The following is a 13323-nucleotide window of genomic DNA, read 5'->3' as shown; positions in this document are numbered from 1 at the left end:
TACATCGGCTCCACCGGGAAAGCAGACCTAGGCAGGAGATCATGGGATATCATGGTGACTACACGAAAGCTGGAGGTCGGCAAAGAGTGTTGGTACCGTGTGCACAGATACCTCCACTCTGTCACGCATACCGTGCACGGTACCTCCCCGCCGTCACGCATACCATGCACGGTACCTCCCTGCCGTCATGCATACCGTGCACGGGTACCTCCCCGCCGTCATGCATACCGTGCACGGGTACCTCCCCGCCGTCACGCATACCGTGCACGGGTACCTCCCCGCCGTCATGCATACCGTGCACAGGTACCTCCGCTCCGTCATGCATACTGTACACGGGTACCTCCTCTCCGTCACACATACCATGCACAGGTACCTCCACGCTGTCACTCATACCATGCACAGGTACCTCCGCTCCGTCACGCATACCGTGCACGGGTACCTCCCCGCCATCACACATACCGTGCACGAGTACCTCCCCGCCGTCACGCATACCGTGCACGGGTACCTCTGGTCCGTCATGCATACCGTACACGGGTACCTCCTCTCCGTCACGCATACCGTGCACGGGTACCTCTGGTCCGTCATGCATACCGTACACGGGTACCTCCTCTCCGTCACGCATACCGTGCACGGGTACCTCCACGCCGTCATGCATTCCGTGCACAGGTACCTCCCCTCCGTTAATAGCCTCGTCTAGTTCATGTCTGTTACAATTCGTATTTACACATTCCTGTGTAGATACATATAGTTTACATTTCCACATCATTCAGCATAGCAGTAAGTATTCATTGCATTTTTTACCTTTTACATTTGTACTCGGGTTTGGGTGCTATTTTGAATCTTCCTACTGATGAGTATCTTCCATATCTCTGACTGGCCATGTCTCCCTGAGTGACCGTGATGTCTCCCTGAGCAGCCACGAGATTTCCTCAATGACCATGAGATCTCTCTGAATAACCGTGAGATCTTTCTCAATGACTACAAGATTTCTCTGAGTGGCCAGGAGACCTCTGATTGGTCATGAGATCTTTCTGATTGACTATGCCATCTCTCAGTTTGGGATTGGTCATGAGATCTCTTAGATTTGCCACAAGATCTCTCTGACTGGCATGAGATCTCTTCATATGCCCTGGAGGTCTCTTTGCTTGACAATGAGATTTTTGGCTTTTGGAGAGGTTTTTGCTATAGGGTGCGTGCACTCACCAGAAAGACAGACAGAGACAGAGAGACAGAAAGCAAGAAATCACCCCCCAGAGGGGATGGTCACGCCGCAATCCCTTCTCCTCCATTCTCCTCTCAGGATCCTGGGCACGCACACACACGCGGCCGGCATGAGTTTAAGTCACCAGATCCGGACTCCAACTGCAGTCAACCACGTGGGAGTCGAGTGACAGCCATCATGCCAATGTTATCCCCTGATTTTTTTGTGATTGGCTCTGAGATCCTCTTGACTGGCTTTGAGATCCTTCCGATTTGCCTCAATTTCCTTCTGACTGATGTTGGCTCCTCTCGGCTTGGCCTCCATCCTTCTCTGGTTGAGTCTTACAATTTCCATCACACCTACCCTGCTTAGGTAAATGCTGACTGTTTAAAAGGCTGCCCAGATTTGAATCGAGGAGGTTCTCATCATGTGTTTTAGTTTCTTTCCTGGGAGTTGTTTCTGAATCTGGAGGAAGCTCCCTGGCGGTGACGCTTAGGAGCATTTGATCTCTGTTATGAAGCTGAGCTCTTTTTCCTATGGTTCTCCCTTTCCTTTCTGTAGTTCTTTCACTTTCTAACTTTTTAAGGGATTACAGTCAGGCCAGTGTTCGCCCATTCTGGAAGTCTGTCAGCACCTTTCCAGAAAGTGACAGCTTTGAGAGAGAGGACAGCCCAGTGCGACTGCACCACTGTCTCCCTAGTGTGGTTTTCAAGCCACTGGGTCCAGGACACAAACTATGCAGTCAACCATGTGGGGTCCAGCACCCTAACCTCCGTGCAACCTGCTGGCCTAGTTTCTTTCTCATTTTTAAGATGTTTGTTCGTTTTTGATTCACGATAGAGCATGTGTGTGTAGAGAGAGAGAGAGAAGGGTCCCCCAGGGCCTGGCCACACTGATTCTCTCCCCTCCAGGACCCAGGGCTTGCATGTACACACCTAGAGTGTTCTTAGCTGAACAGGCCAGGGACTTGAACTGTGTTCATCATGTGGCTTCCAGCGTCACAGTGACTGGACCACAGAGGCTGGGCCTTGTTTTTTTATTATTATTTTTTCAAAGTTTGTTTCTTTTTTCATAAATGAGTTAGAGAGGGAGGCAGACAGAGACAGCACGGCATCTCCAGCAGGGTTCTGGCACTGTCCATCCCAAGCCTCAGACTGCGCACGTGTGCACCCAGCCTGCTGCGGGAGGTCTCAGGACACAGGTCTGGAGCCTTTCCGTGCGGGTCAGCTTGGCAGAGTTGTGTGGCTGCCCCATCACTGTTTGCCTCCTGGTCCCTCTTATTAAATGTACTTCTTCTATGAGAGAGAGGGAGAGCCCAGCAGAGTCATGATGTGATCCACCCCCGTTCTTGGCCATCCCAAACCGGGGCATACGCGTACAGTGTGCTTGGGGAGGGCTCAGGACACAAACCCAGGACCTTCCCGTGTGGGTCCAGTTGCATTAAAGAATTATTTTAGTTAACTGTATTTATTTTAATTTGACTCAAGAAGGACAGAGCAGAGAGTGAGGGGAACAGGAGAGGGAAAGTGAGAAAGCAAGCCATCAGGCCCGGGACTCAAACTGCCATCGGCCATATGGGGGTCTAGCACCCTTAACCACCTCGCCACCTGCTAGCCCCATATAGACAGTTTCTTTCTTTCTTTCTTTTTTTTTTTTTTGAAGTTAAAAATGCTTCCTTTATTACATAGAGCCAGCACTGCTTCTTCTAAGTTCAACTATTCGTGCATCTCTGTATTGTTCCAAGTGTTACGCCTGTGACGTTAACGACAAATACGTCCAAGTGTCACGTTAATGACAAGTACTTCCAATGTCACTGGCTCCTGGCACGTGTCCTCCCTGGTGCCTGCTCCCCATCTCATATTCAGCTGATGCCAGTGTGTGCTCTAGGTTAAGTTCTCCCAGGCCCAGAGTAAACGCACTCACTAGTCTTCCAGACCTTACTGTACCAGAAGCAGCAACCTTCTGAAGGAGGCACAGTCAAAGATATCGTGGTGTTCTAGCTCGCCAATAGACTGACATACCATTTTCACGAACAAAGCCGATTACCCTGGAGCCCTAATTTGCATGATACTTAGTCTTTAGAAGACACTGCACATTCTCCGGAGGACACACCATGACTTCCAAGATGCGAAGTGACTCTGGCAGAGCAGTCTCCAACTAGCAAGCGCAAGTGCAGGGGCTGCTTCCCGTGTGCCAAGAACGTGCCTGAAATAGCACTTTTGGCGAGATCAGCGTGGACTGCAGCGGCCACAGTTCTGAGGCAGCCTCAATTACTCAGGTGCTGGGAGCACGAGACCGCCTCACTTAATCTTCCTGTTGTTAGTGTGTTAGTGCTGCATGCATACAAGGAGAATTGTACCCCATTACGCTGTTTAGCTCAAGGAGGAATAAAGAATTTGGGCCAAAATTAAAACCAGATTATGACCAATTCTCTTAAGCAAAAGAAAGAAACTGCTGAAGTTAACAAAGGTGTAGTCATTTTCTTCATATGGCCTGTACTGTCCTGTGAAATGCATTATTAAAAATCCCGAGCTTAGGGATCAGCAGGTGGCATGGTGGTTAAGGCGCTGGACACTCCCACGTGGCCAACCAGGGTTCAAGTCCTGAATCTGGTGGCTTGCTTTCTCACTTCCTCTCTCTCTCACCCTCACCCTCTGTCTCTCTCTCTGGTCAGATTAAAAATAAATAAAAGAATGAATAAATAAAATAAATAATTTTTAAAAAAATCCCGAGCTTAAAAATCTGTGTAAGTTAACACATCAAAACAGGGGTTGAGCCAATAAGAATTTAATTTCACACTAATAAAACTTTAGACTTTAGATTTATTGAGGGCCATGTGCACGTGTTTATAGAATATGTAGCTACCTAAAAGATGACGGGACAGTTCCCCTCAGTGAGACCCTGGCCTAAATGATATTTGCTTTACTCACATAGCGAGAAGGTAACAAAGACGGAAGCTTTCGATTTGTGGCACTGAATGACGAAGCTACACGGGGCATCCTTCGGAAGCTACAGTTAGGGATCCACCGAGCTTCTCAGCCACACAAGGCCGATTGAGGTCTTCTGGCCCACGTGCTTGACATCCATGTTTTATGCCGTGCAATTCCTTTTCGATTGCATCCTTAGAGCTCATGTAGATCATTTTACCTTTCAGAGGTGCTAGTTCTGGTGCCCACACACACAAAATAATCAGCTCTTCTTTTCTGGATTCCTTGGTTTCAAAGCTTGCATCATACAAAGCATAGGAGCAACCTTTTTTTAGGAAGCATTCCCACAAAACGCCTGACTGGATCGGTGATGGTTTCTCCAACATCTCCAAGAGCTCCTTGCCTTCTACAATGATACACTTTTTGGCTGCACTGAGATAAAAAGTGACAGCCTTCTTCTCTTCTTGATTTCTTCTGGTGTGGAGCATTTCCTAACTTTCATATCATAAAAAATACGACATCCTTCATCAGCGACTGCACTCCTGAGGCCATCTTCGCAGCGGCTGTGGCAGGGACGCGGGGGAGGGAGCCGACTGGCGCGGAGTCTGCAGAGCGTCCTCCTCACGAAAGTGGGACCCAGAGACGGAGCACCCAGTTTCTTGATTCTGTTACCAAACTCAAATCAGGTTTGCTCACCCAAGTGCTATAAAACCAAACCAGAGGCACATGGTGTGATGAAGGAAAGGGCAGCTTTATTGCAAAATGCAAAGCAAGGAGAGCGGGCAGCTCGTGCTGAAAAGACCCGGTCTCCCCGAGATGTTCCCCACATGCATTCTTAAGGGCAAAATTAGGGGCAGAGGTCCCAGGCGCCTGATCAGCTCAGTGATTGGTTCAAGAGGAGGCGATCCTCTAGGATCATCTCATGGGCACTCTTGATTGGTGAGGTCTTAGGTGACCAAATTTCTGTTCAGGTTTCTGGAGCCATTCAGCCTGGAGTCTTTGAGCTCACTGCCAGCAGTTTCCAGCCTATAAAACATCTTTCCTATTGGAATGGAAACCTTATCTTTCCTTTAAGTGAGAGTTTTCTAGAGGTCAAATGGCCTTAATTCATGGCCAAGTGTTTCTTTATCATAACCAAAGTCTGAAGTCTTACCCCTTACTCTGCGCCACTACAATGTAAGTGGACCTTGCATTTCAGGGACCTTAGAAAATACATTAGGGAGGGGCCGGGCCGGCAGGTGACATGGTGGTTACAGGCGCTGGACTCCCCCCACATGGCCGACCATGGTTCAAGTCCTGGACCTGTTGGCTTGCTTTCTTACTTTCTCTCTCTCCCCCTCACCCTTTCTCTCTGATCCAACTGGAAAATAATAAAGTTAAATAAAATAATTAAAAAAAAAACATTAGGGAGTTCCTGATGGTTTCCAGTCCCCCTTATTTGAAAAAACTCTCAATCTTGAGGGGAAATGGGCGATGACCTATCCGGGTGCTGAATGGGGACATAGTTTCAGAGGTCAGAATGGGAGGAAAGGGCATGCATTTATTTCAAAATACTCAGAACTTTGCCTTTAGTTTTTCAATACTGTTATGCTAGCACCAGCTTCTATGGTTTTGTCTTCAAACCTGAAAGCACACTGAATTGCGGTATATACCAAAGAGCACAGCAAGGTTGCCAGGAGGGCAGTCTGACTGCTTTTTCCTATTTTTAAATATCTTTTCCCACAACCATTAACAGACCATTTGACCCTTTGGTAATAGCCTATTTTCCTCAGCAGCCGGGTAGCTGGTACTTTATGTACCCAGATGAATTTATTTCACCTACGGTTTGTAAGTGCAATGTGAAATGCTGCTGTCGTGCACACGCTTCTTTAATAAGCCGAGACATAATTCAGAGCTGTTGTAGGGTCCAAGACAAATTTCGCCAGTGAGATACAGGAAAACAACAGCCTGAGGTGACCTGATAGGATCCTCTGCTCTGTAGTTTGCTTCTCCAGTGATTTCTCTATACGCCAGTTATTGTGGTGATTTGGGGAATCTATCAAATCGACCACCCTCAGGGTGTAAAATTTTAACAAAAGCAGATTTAGCTTTAATGAATCAAAATTTAAAATGTTAAGAAAAAATTTGCTTAAGACTTAAAGTCAGAAAAAAGGTCAGAATTCTGTTCAAACAGTAGGTCGATACTAAAAACTCAAAAACCAAACATGTACAGAGCTAAAATCTAGTAACAAGTGCACTCTAGTTTTCTCAAGAAACATTTTTTCCTCAGTCCATTCCCCCTTTTACCAAAGAAAAGCATAGTAAAACTAACTTATTTGCAAAAAAATAAGTAGTCTTAATTTGGTCTGTTATTTGCACAGAGTCCTATAAGGACACTGGTTTTTTTTTTTGTTTTTTGTTTTGTTTTGGTTTGGTTTTTTTTGAGAGGTTTTTTGCTATAGGGCACGTGTGCTTGCCAGACAGAGAGAGACATAGAGACAGAAAGCGAGAAATCAACCCCCCTGGGGGGGATGGTCACGCCACAATCCCTTCTCCTCCATTCTCCTCTCGGAATCTTGGGCACGCATGTACACACGCCCGGCCTGAGTTCTAAGCCACCGGGCCCGAGACGCGAACCGCGGTCAACTACATGGGAGTCCAGCGACATAGCCATTACGCTAACTGCTGGTTCCCAGGACACTAGTTGATTTAGTTGGCTTTGCTGGAACCTCTTATAAGGAACTTCAGATTAGACTCTTTTTTTGGAGGGGGGGAGGGAGGCTTTTGCTATAGGGTGCGTGTGCTCTCCAGAAAGACAGAGAGAGACAGAGAGATAGAAAGCGAGAAATCACCCCCCGGGGGAATGGCCACGCTGCAATCCCTTCTCCTCCATTCTCCTCTTGGGATCTTGGGCACGCACGCACATGCACCCGGCATGAGTTTAAGCAGCCGAGTCTGGGACTTGAACCGCAGTCGACTACATGGGAGTCCAGTGACATAGCCATTACACCAACTGCTGATCCTGAGATGAGACTCTTGAAGAAGCCTCCCAAGGCTACTGAGCCAAGTCAGGAATCCATCCTGACTGTGCCTTTAAGTACCTGTACTTGGAAGTTTTGGACCTATCAGGAAGTGACATTCTTCACTAACCTGCCAGGCAGAACAGCTTGTGGTACCAGGCAATCTTTCCAAGAGCTTCTGTTGGCTTTTTTGAAACCAACCTTAGTTCCTCAGCTTTCTGGTCACATCTTCAGACACGACATGCCAGTCAAAGCCCTGGCAATAACCAGTTTTTCGAATTTCTGATGTAAGGCAACAAGTATTGAACTTATGCAAACAACTGTATTGTCACAAAATAAGAATGCTCACCAGTATTTTCCAATTCCAGGGGGTCAAGAAGAGAGAAAAGTTCGTTTGAATTTTGAAAGAAAAAATTTCACAAACTCAAAAAAAGACAATCTTTAAATCTGGAAAACAAAGCATAGAAGAAAATCAGTAATGTTTTAGTCAAAAGGCATAAAATTCTGCTTTACTAGTTCAGTCTCATGTAATGAATATCTCTTTTATTGAGTTTGAAGTGTTACTATGGTCCATTCTTTCCATTTAAATCCTGAAGTTCAGAGATACAATCTCAGTGTTATCAAAAACTTATATTTAAGAGTACTTATGGGGGGGGCAGCAGGCGGCGTGGTGACTAAGGCGCTTGACTCCCACCTGGTCGACCGTGGTTCGAGTCCCAAACCTGGAGACCTGCTTTCTCATCATCTCCCTCTGTCTCTGCTCAAATCAAATGGTAATAACAATGATAAGGAAACCTACGTAAATAATTCTTTTAAAAAATAGTACTTATCAGAGTCTTTTTCACTCATTTTCTTAAAAGAGCCAATTTTGGGATTATAGCTTATTACAAAATGTTTTAGAGCATCAGAATAAAGCATTTAACTGTAGGCAGCAAAACTTAAAATGGCCCTGGTTCAAGATCTGATTTTACCATAGCCCAAAATAGACAAATTTGATCACTTCTGTGACAAACTACATTAGAACTATTTAGCATTACAACACGCTAATATAGAACAGATATTTAAGAATCTCCTACGATTTTGGAATACTCATCGACACGTCGTATTAGAGACCTAAACACCATTTCATGTTCGACAGTATTTCCCACACCATTTCAACATGTCAGAAAGCCCAACCTGTCTTTCTCAGACATCCAAGGGCCCTGTTAAGAATTTCCAAAAATTAGTTCAAGGTCAAAAAATTTAAATTAGAACTGAAATTTGACTTGGGATGTATGTCAAATATCAAAGGTTTCTAACACTTGATTAAAACAGAGTCAAAGGATTACAGGTTTAATTTTAGAATTTTAGCCAGGAGACTAAAAGTCATTCGTTTGACAGGACAGTATGAGCCAAACTGCATCGCTACCTGGAACGAGTTAGTGCATCCGCACACACAGCCAAGGTCTTCTAGCCAATTCTAGAGAAGGCTGATTAGTCAATTTGCACTTTAAAGACACAAAGAACACTGACCAAAATGGATACAAGGGAACGTACAGTTGTAGAACATTTCGTGTGCTATTTTACTAAGTCCAGTCAGGTTAGAGAGGTGACTGGCTGAAGAGTCCCTCGACTCATTTAGGCGGTCACTTGTCCTTATAGCAAATTGCCATTTGCTGTCCGTGTGTCTGACTGAATCAGGTATTGAAGAGTTTTTCCTAATGGAAGCATGTAAAGAAACCCAATTTCATACGGTAGTCAGCATACAATCGAAGATCAAATGTCCACTCACTATATAAACGTAACTCTTGGTACCCCAAAAGCCAAAGTGATCAATGAGTTTAATGCAAAAGAGTGTAGAGCTCCAGCCCGAGAGAAAATTCATAAAAGAACAAGTCGTACAGAGAGCTCTTTGCCGCTAGCCAGACAGTCAAGGAAAGGGCTTCAGCTGAGAGAAACGCGGCCATGGAAAAACAGGATCCAGAGAAACAGAGGCTTCCGAAATGAATGAGGCCGACTCCCTACAAGGGCTCTTTAAGAAAGTTCTCTTCATGTCTGTCACCATTAGGTTTTAGCCAGGCAACCGGCAAACATCTGCTTTTGTCTCTGTGAGTACGATTCTCTCTTTCTGAATAGTTTTAAGACAGTGGGAGTGTTGACTCAGTCGGCCTGCTCTTAGGCACGGAGGCGAAGGTCAGTTTCCAGCCACAGGAATCTAACAGATTATAATGGAGGCGCCCCTCCAAGATGGAGTTGTGCCTGCTTCAGAATGATTGAGCATTTCTTTTCAGAGGGTTAGGGAGCAGACCCTCTAGCCAAAATGCTAAGCATGTTACTTTTATTTTTTTTTTCCAACGAAACAGGAAGTTAGTTACTTAATTTAAACACCCATTCTTTGGTCTCTGTTCCCTGTTCCTAGAGAACATTGGGACCAGATAATGTTACATGAGTTATCTTTTTTCTTTCCTTAGAATTACAGCTCAGAGTTTGCAATTCTACAAAACATACCCTAAGGGCTACAAGGTGGAATAAGCTCTCTCTGTTTCCTGTAACGATGCCCTCTTCACGGCCGGTTCGGACAAAACAGAAAATCAAATGTACAAGTTACCAGATTTCCACACGGTCTCTCAAGGCTTCTTGTCTCTGTATCCAAGGGGGAGATCACACCAAACAAACGTCCTAAATAACAAGAAGGGGGAGATCACACCAGAGGCTTATAGCTACCCTTTAGCCAAATGGAGGAAAACCCACCAAACAAGCATTCTGTCAAAATAGAAACCAAGGGGACCAGCAGCTGGCGTAATAGCTATGTCGCTGGACTCCCATGTAGTCCACTGCGGTTCGAGTACCGGACCTGGTGGCTTAAACTCACGCTGGGCACATGTGCGTGCATGCCCAAGATCCTAAGAGGAGAAAAGAGGAAAAGGGATTGTGGCGTGGCCATCTCCCTTGGGGGGTGATTTCTCGCTTTCTGTCTTTCTGTCTCTGTCTTTCCGGCGAGTGCATGTGCCCTATAGCCAAAAAAAAAAAAAAAAAAAAACTTTCAAAAAATACCCCAGAAAACAGAGATCTACAGGGAAAGGCAGGCCTTGGTGTCATCACACACGAGTCCCACACTTACTAGACTTCTACCAAATCCAGTCCAGTGCCATGTCTCCTTCACCACACAGTGGAAGTGGCCCTGAGTCAATAGCACCTGGTCAGCGGCCAGTCACCCAGGACTGTGCCTGAGACAAAGTGCTCAGGCAGCTGCAGGATGAGGGCGGCCAAGGGCCGCTGGACCTGGGTTGCCAGCAAATTGTTCCCTCACTCGAATCAGGTTCGCTCACCCAGGCGCTATAAAGCCAAGCCATAGGACATGGTGTGATGAAGGAGAGTCCAGCTTTATTGCAAAGCGCAAAGCAAGGAGAGCGGGCAGCTCATGCTGAAAAGACCCGGTCTCCCCGAGATGTTCCCCACATGCATTTGTTTTTTGGGGGGAAGAGACATTATTAATATAGGGTACACATGCTCGCCAGAAAGAGAGAGACAGAAAGCGAGAAATCACCCCCCAGGGAGGATGGCCACGCCACAATCCCTTCTCCTCCATTCTCCTTGGGATCTTGGGCACGCACGCACAGGGGCCCGGCGTGTTTTAGCCACCAGGTCTGGGACTTGAACTGCGGTTGACTACATGGGAGTCTAGTGACATAGCCATTACGCCAACTGCTGGTCCCACCCCCATGCATCTTTTTTTTTTTTAAAGATTTTTATTTAACTTTATTGATTTTTAAATTTGACGAGAGAGAAAAAGTGAGAAGACAAGCTGACAGGTCCAGGACTTGAACCATGGTCAGCCATGTGGGAGCCCAGCGCCCTTAACTACTACGCCACCTGCCTCCCCAGCATGCACCATTAAGGACAGAATTAGGGACAGAGGTCCCAGGCGCACGATCAGTTCAGTGATTGGTTCGAGAGGACATGATCATCTCCTGGGCACTCTTGATTGGTGAGGCCTTAGATCATCAAATTTCTGTTTGGGTTTCTGGGGCCATTCAGCCTGGGGTCTCTAAGCTCAGCCAGCAGCTTCCATCCTACAAAACATACATTGAAATGAAAACCTTCTCTTTCCTTTAAGTGAGAGCTTTAGAGGTCTAATGGCCCTTATTCATGGTCAATGTTTCATTATCATAACCAAAGTCTGCAGACTCACCCCTTACTCTGGGGTGGGCCCTGCATTCCCCGAATCTTAGAAAGTACATTAGGGGTCCCTGCTCAGTGTCAGCGCCAGCCCTGCCACAGGAAGGGGGTCACCGTGGTTTGGGACCGTGGGTATGGACCTCGGGCTATTTGTTGAATGGTAATAGTCTTGCAGTTAAACCACGCGTGTCCTCTTGGGAAACGGGCTTTACCCTCATCCCGTGAGAAGTCTAGGAATCCTCCAGAGGCAGGCCGCAGCCCGGCCGTCCCGTGAGCCTGTGCTCGCCCGGCCCACCCAGCACACTCCCAGCACCCAGTGCTTCCCCTCGGGCGCTTGTGCATGTTCCTGCTTCTGTTGCCTGTCTATCCCGCTGGTCCCAGGAAGTCCCGCGAGGACAGGACTCCAGGCCGGTTTGTCCCCTTCAGTGTCCCTGCGTGGAGCACAGTGGCTGCACATGGAGGCTGCTCAGTAAATAGTTGCGGGACGAATGGATTTTAAGTGAGAACTTACCGAGTTAATGGGAAAGCGCTGAAAGGGAGGGTAGTTCCTGAAAACGTTGACACGTCCACACTAGGAGCCTGCCACTCGGCACAAATCCTTGCTGTTAGTGGACGGGTGCCCAGACCCACTCCGCTGAGCACGTTTTCCTGAGGGGGAGGAGGGGCCGTGGATTAGAAATAAACATAAGAACAAACACCCAAAGACGTCTAGAAAAGCGAGGATCGGTTGGGTCCAACTTCTCTGAAGCAGCCTCCGGTTTATTTCATACGTCAGAAAATGGGACGTGGAAGTGGAATCCAAAGCCAGTAGTTTTCAAATGCCAATCGACTGATGATGTGAAAACGCTGGCGCCCTTTGGTTTCCTCTGATTCTTTTGGGCGAAATCGGAATAGCACGTGTGGCTTCCTCAGACAGATACTGCTTTGCAGTTAGCATGCCGCATGTTAATGCTCGTGGCTATGCAAGCGAAGCTCAGCAACAGCACTCCTGCGGTCTGGAGGTCATCCTGTTCAGAATGGCTGCTCTCCAGGACATGTATTTTAAGATACATGGTCTCTGTGGGCCAGCAGGTGGTGTAGTGGTTAAGGTGCTGGACTCCCACATGGCCAACCATGGTTTGAGCCCCAGACCTGGCGGATTGAAACTCACATAGGGCACATACACGTGTGCCCAGAATCCCGAGAGGAGGAAGGGATTGTGGTATGGCCATCTCACCTGGGGAGTAGCTTCTCACCTCACTTTCCCTTTCTTTGTTTCTCTGTCTCTCTATGTCAAGCTCACGCTTCCTCTGGCAAAAACAACAACAAAAAAGTTCTCCAGCCAGCTGTATTTTTATGGGGTGCAGTTTTCTGGTAGAAATGTAAGTGTGCAAATCAGCCCTGTATTCTTACAGGATGATGTGTGTTTGCGCAAGTGCGTGAGTGCATGTTTGTCTTTTTTTTTTTTTTTTTTAATTTTTTAAAATTTATTTTAATTTGACCAGAGAGAGACACAGAGACAGAGAGAGAGGGAAAGTGAGAAAGCAAGCAACCAGGTCCAGGACTCGAATTGTGGTTGCCATGTGGGAGTGTCCAGCGCCTTAGCCATCATGCCACATGCTGGGTCCCTGTTTTTCGTTTTTTTGAAAGGATCATTTAACTTCATTAATTACCATTCTAGTTTGATCAGAGAGAGGGGGGGGGTCCCGAAGGAAAAGAACAACCTCTTTAGCAAATGATGCTGAAAGTGAGAAAGCACGACACCAAGTCCAGGACTTGAACTATGGTTGGCCATGTGGGACTCTAGTTCCCTTAACCACCATGACCCCTGCCAGCCCCGCAAGTGTGTGTTTTCACAGGAACTCGGTGGGATCCTGGCAGTGCGTGCTTTGGGGCTTTCAAGTCTCCCCATGGCCAACTTGCTGTGCAGTTCTGGGCTTAGATACTTCCTTTTCTTTTTTTGAACAATGATTTTTTAAAAAAAGAATGATTTAACTTTATTTACTCATTTTAATTTGAACAGAGAGGGACAGAGCAAGAGAGGGAGAGAGAGAGGAAA

The 13323-nt window shown here is 46.7% G+C and overlaps 1 protein-coding gene and 1 pseudogene across 2 annotated transcripts in view; one reads left to right on the top strand and one right to left on the bottom strand.

Moving 5' to 3' along the window:
* The window catches only part of SHMT1 (serine hydroxymethyltransferase 1), a 48977-nt gene that overhangs the window by 6374 nt on the left and 29280 nt on the right, over positions 1 to 13323 (top strand). The window lies entirely within an intron of this gene.
* Positions 4096 to 4794, bottom strand: LOC102473229 (destrin pseudogene; annotated as a pseudogene).

This window comes from Tupaia chinensis, unplaced genomic scaffold (genome assembly GCF_000334495.1).
Source record: "Tupaia chinensis unplaced genomic scaffold, TupChi_1.0 Scaffold138725_1, whole genome shotgun sequence".
NCBI lineage: Eukaryota > Metazoa > Chordata > Mammalia > Scandentia > Tupaiidae > Tupaia > Tupaia belangeri.
This window is presented reverse-complemented; position numbering and strand designations above follow the sequence as displayed.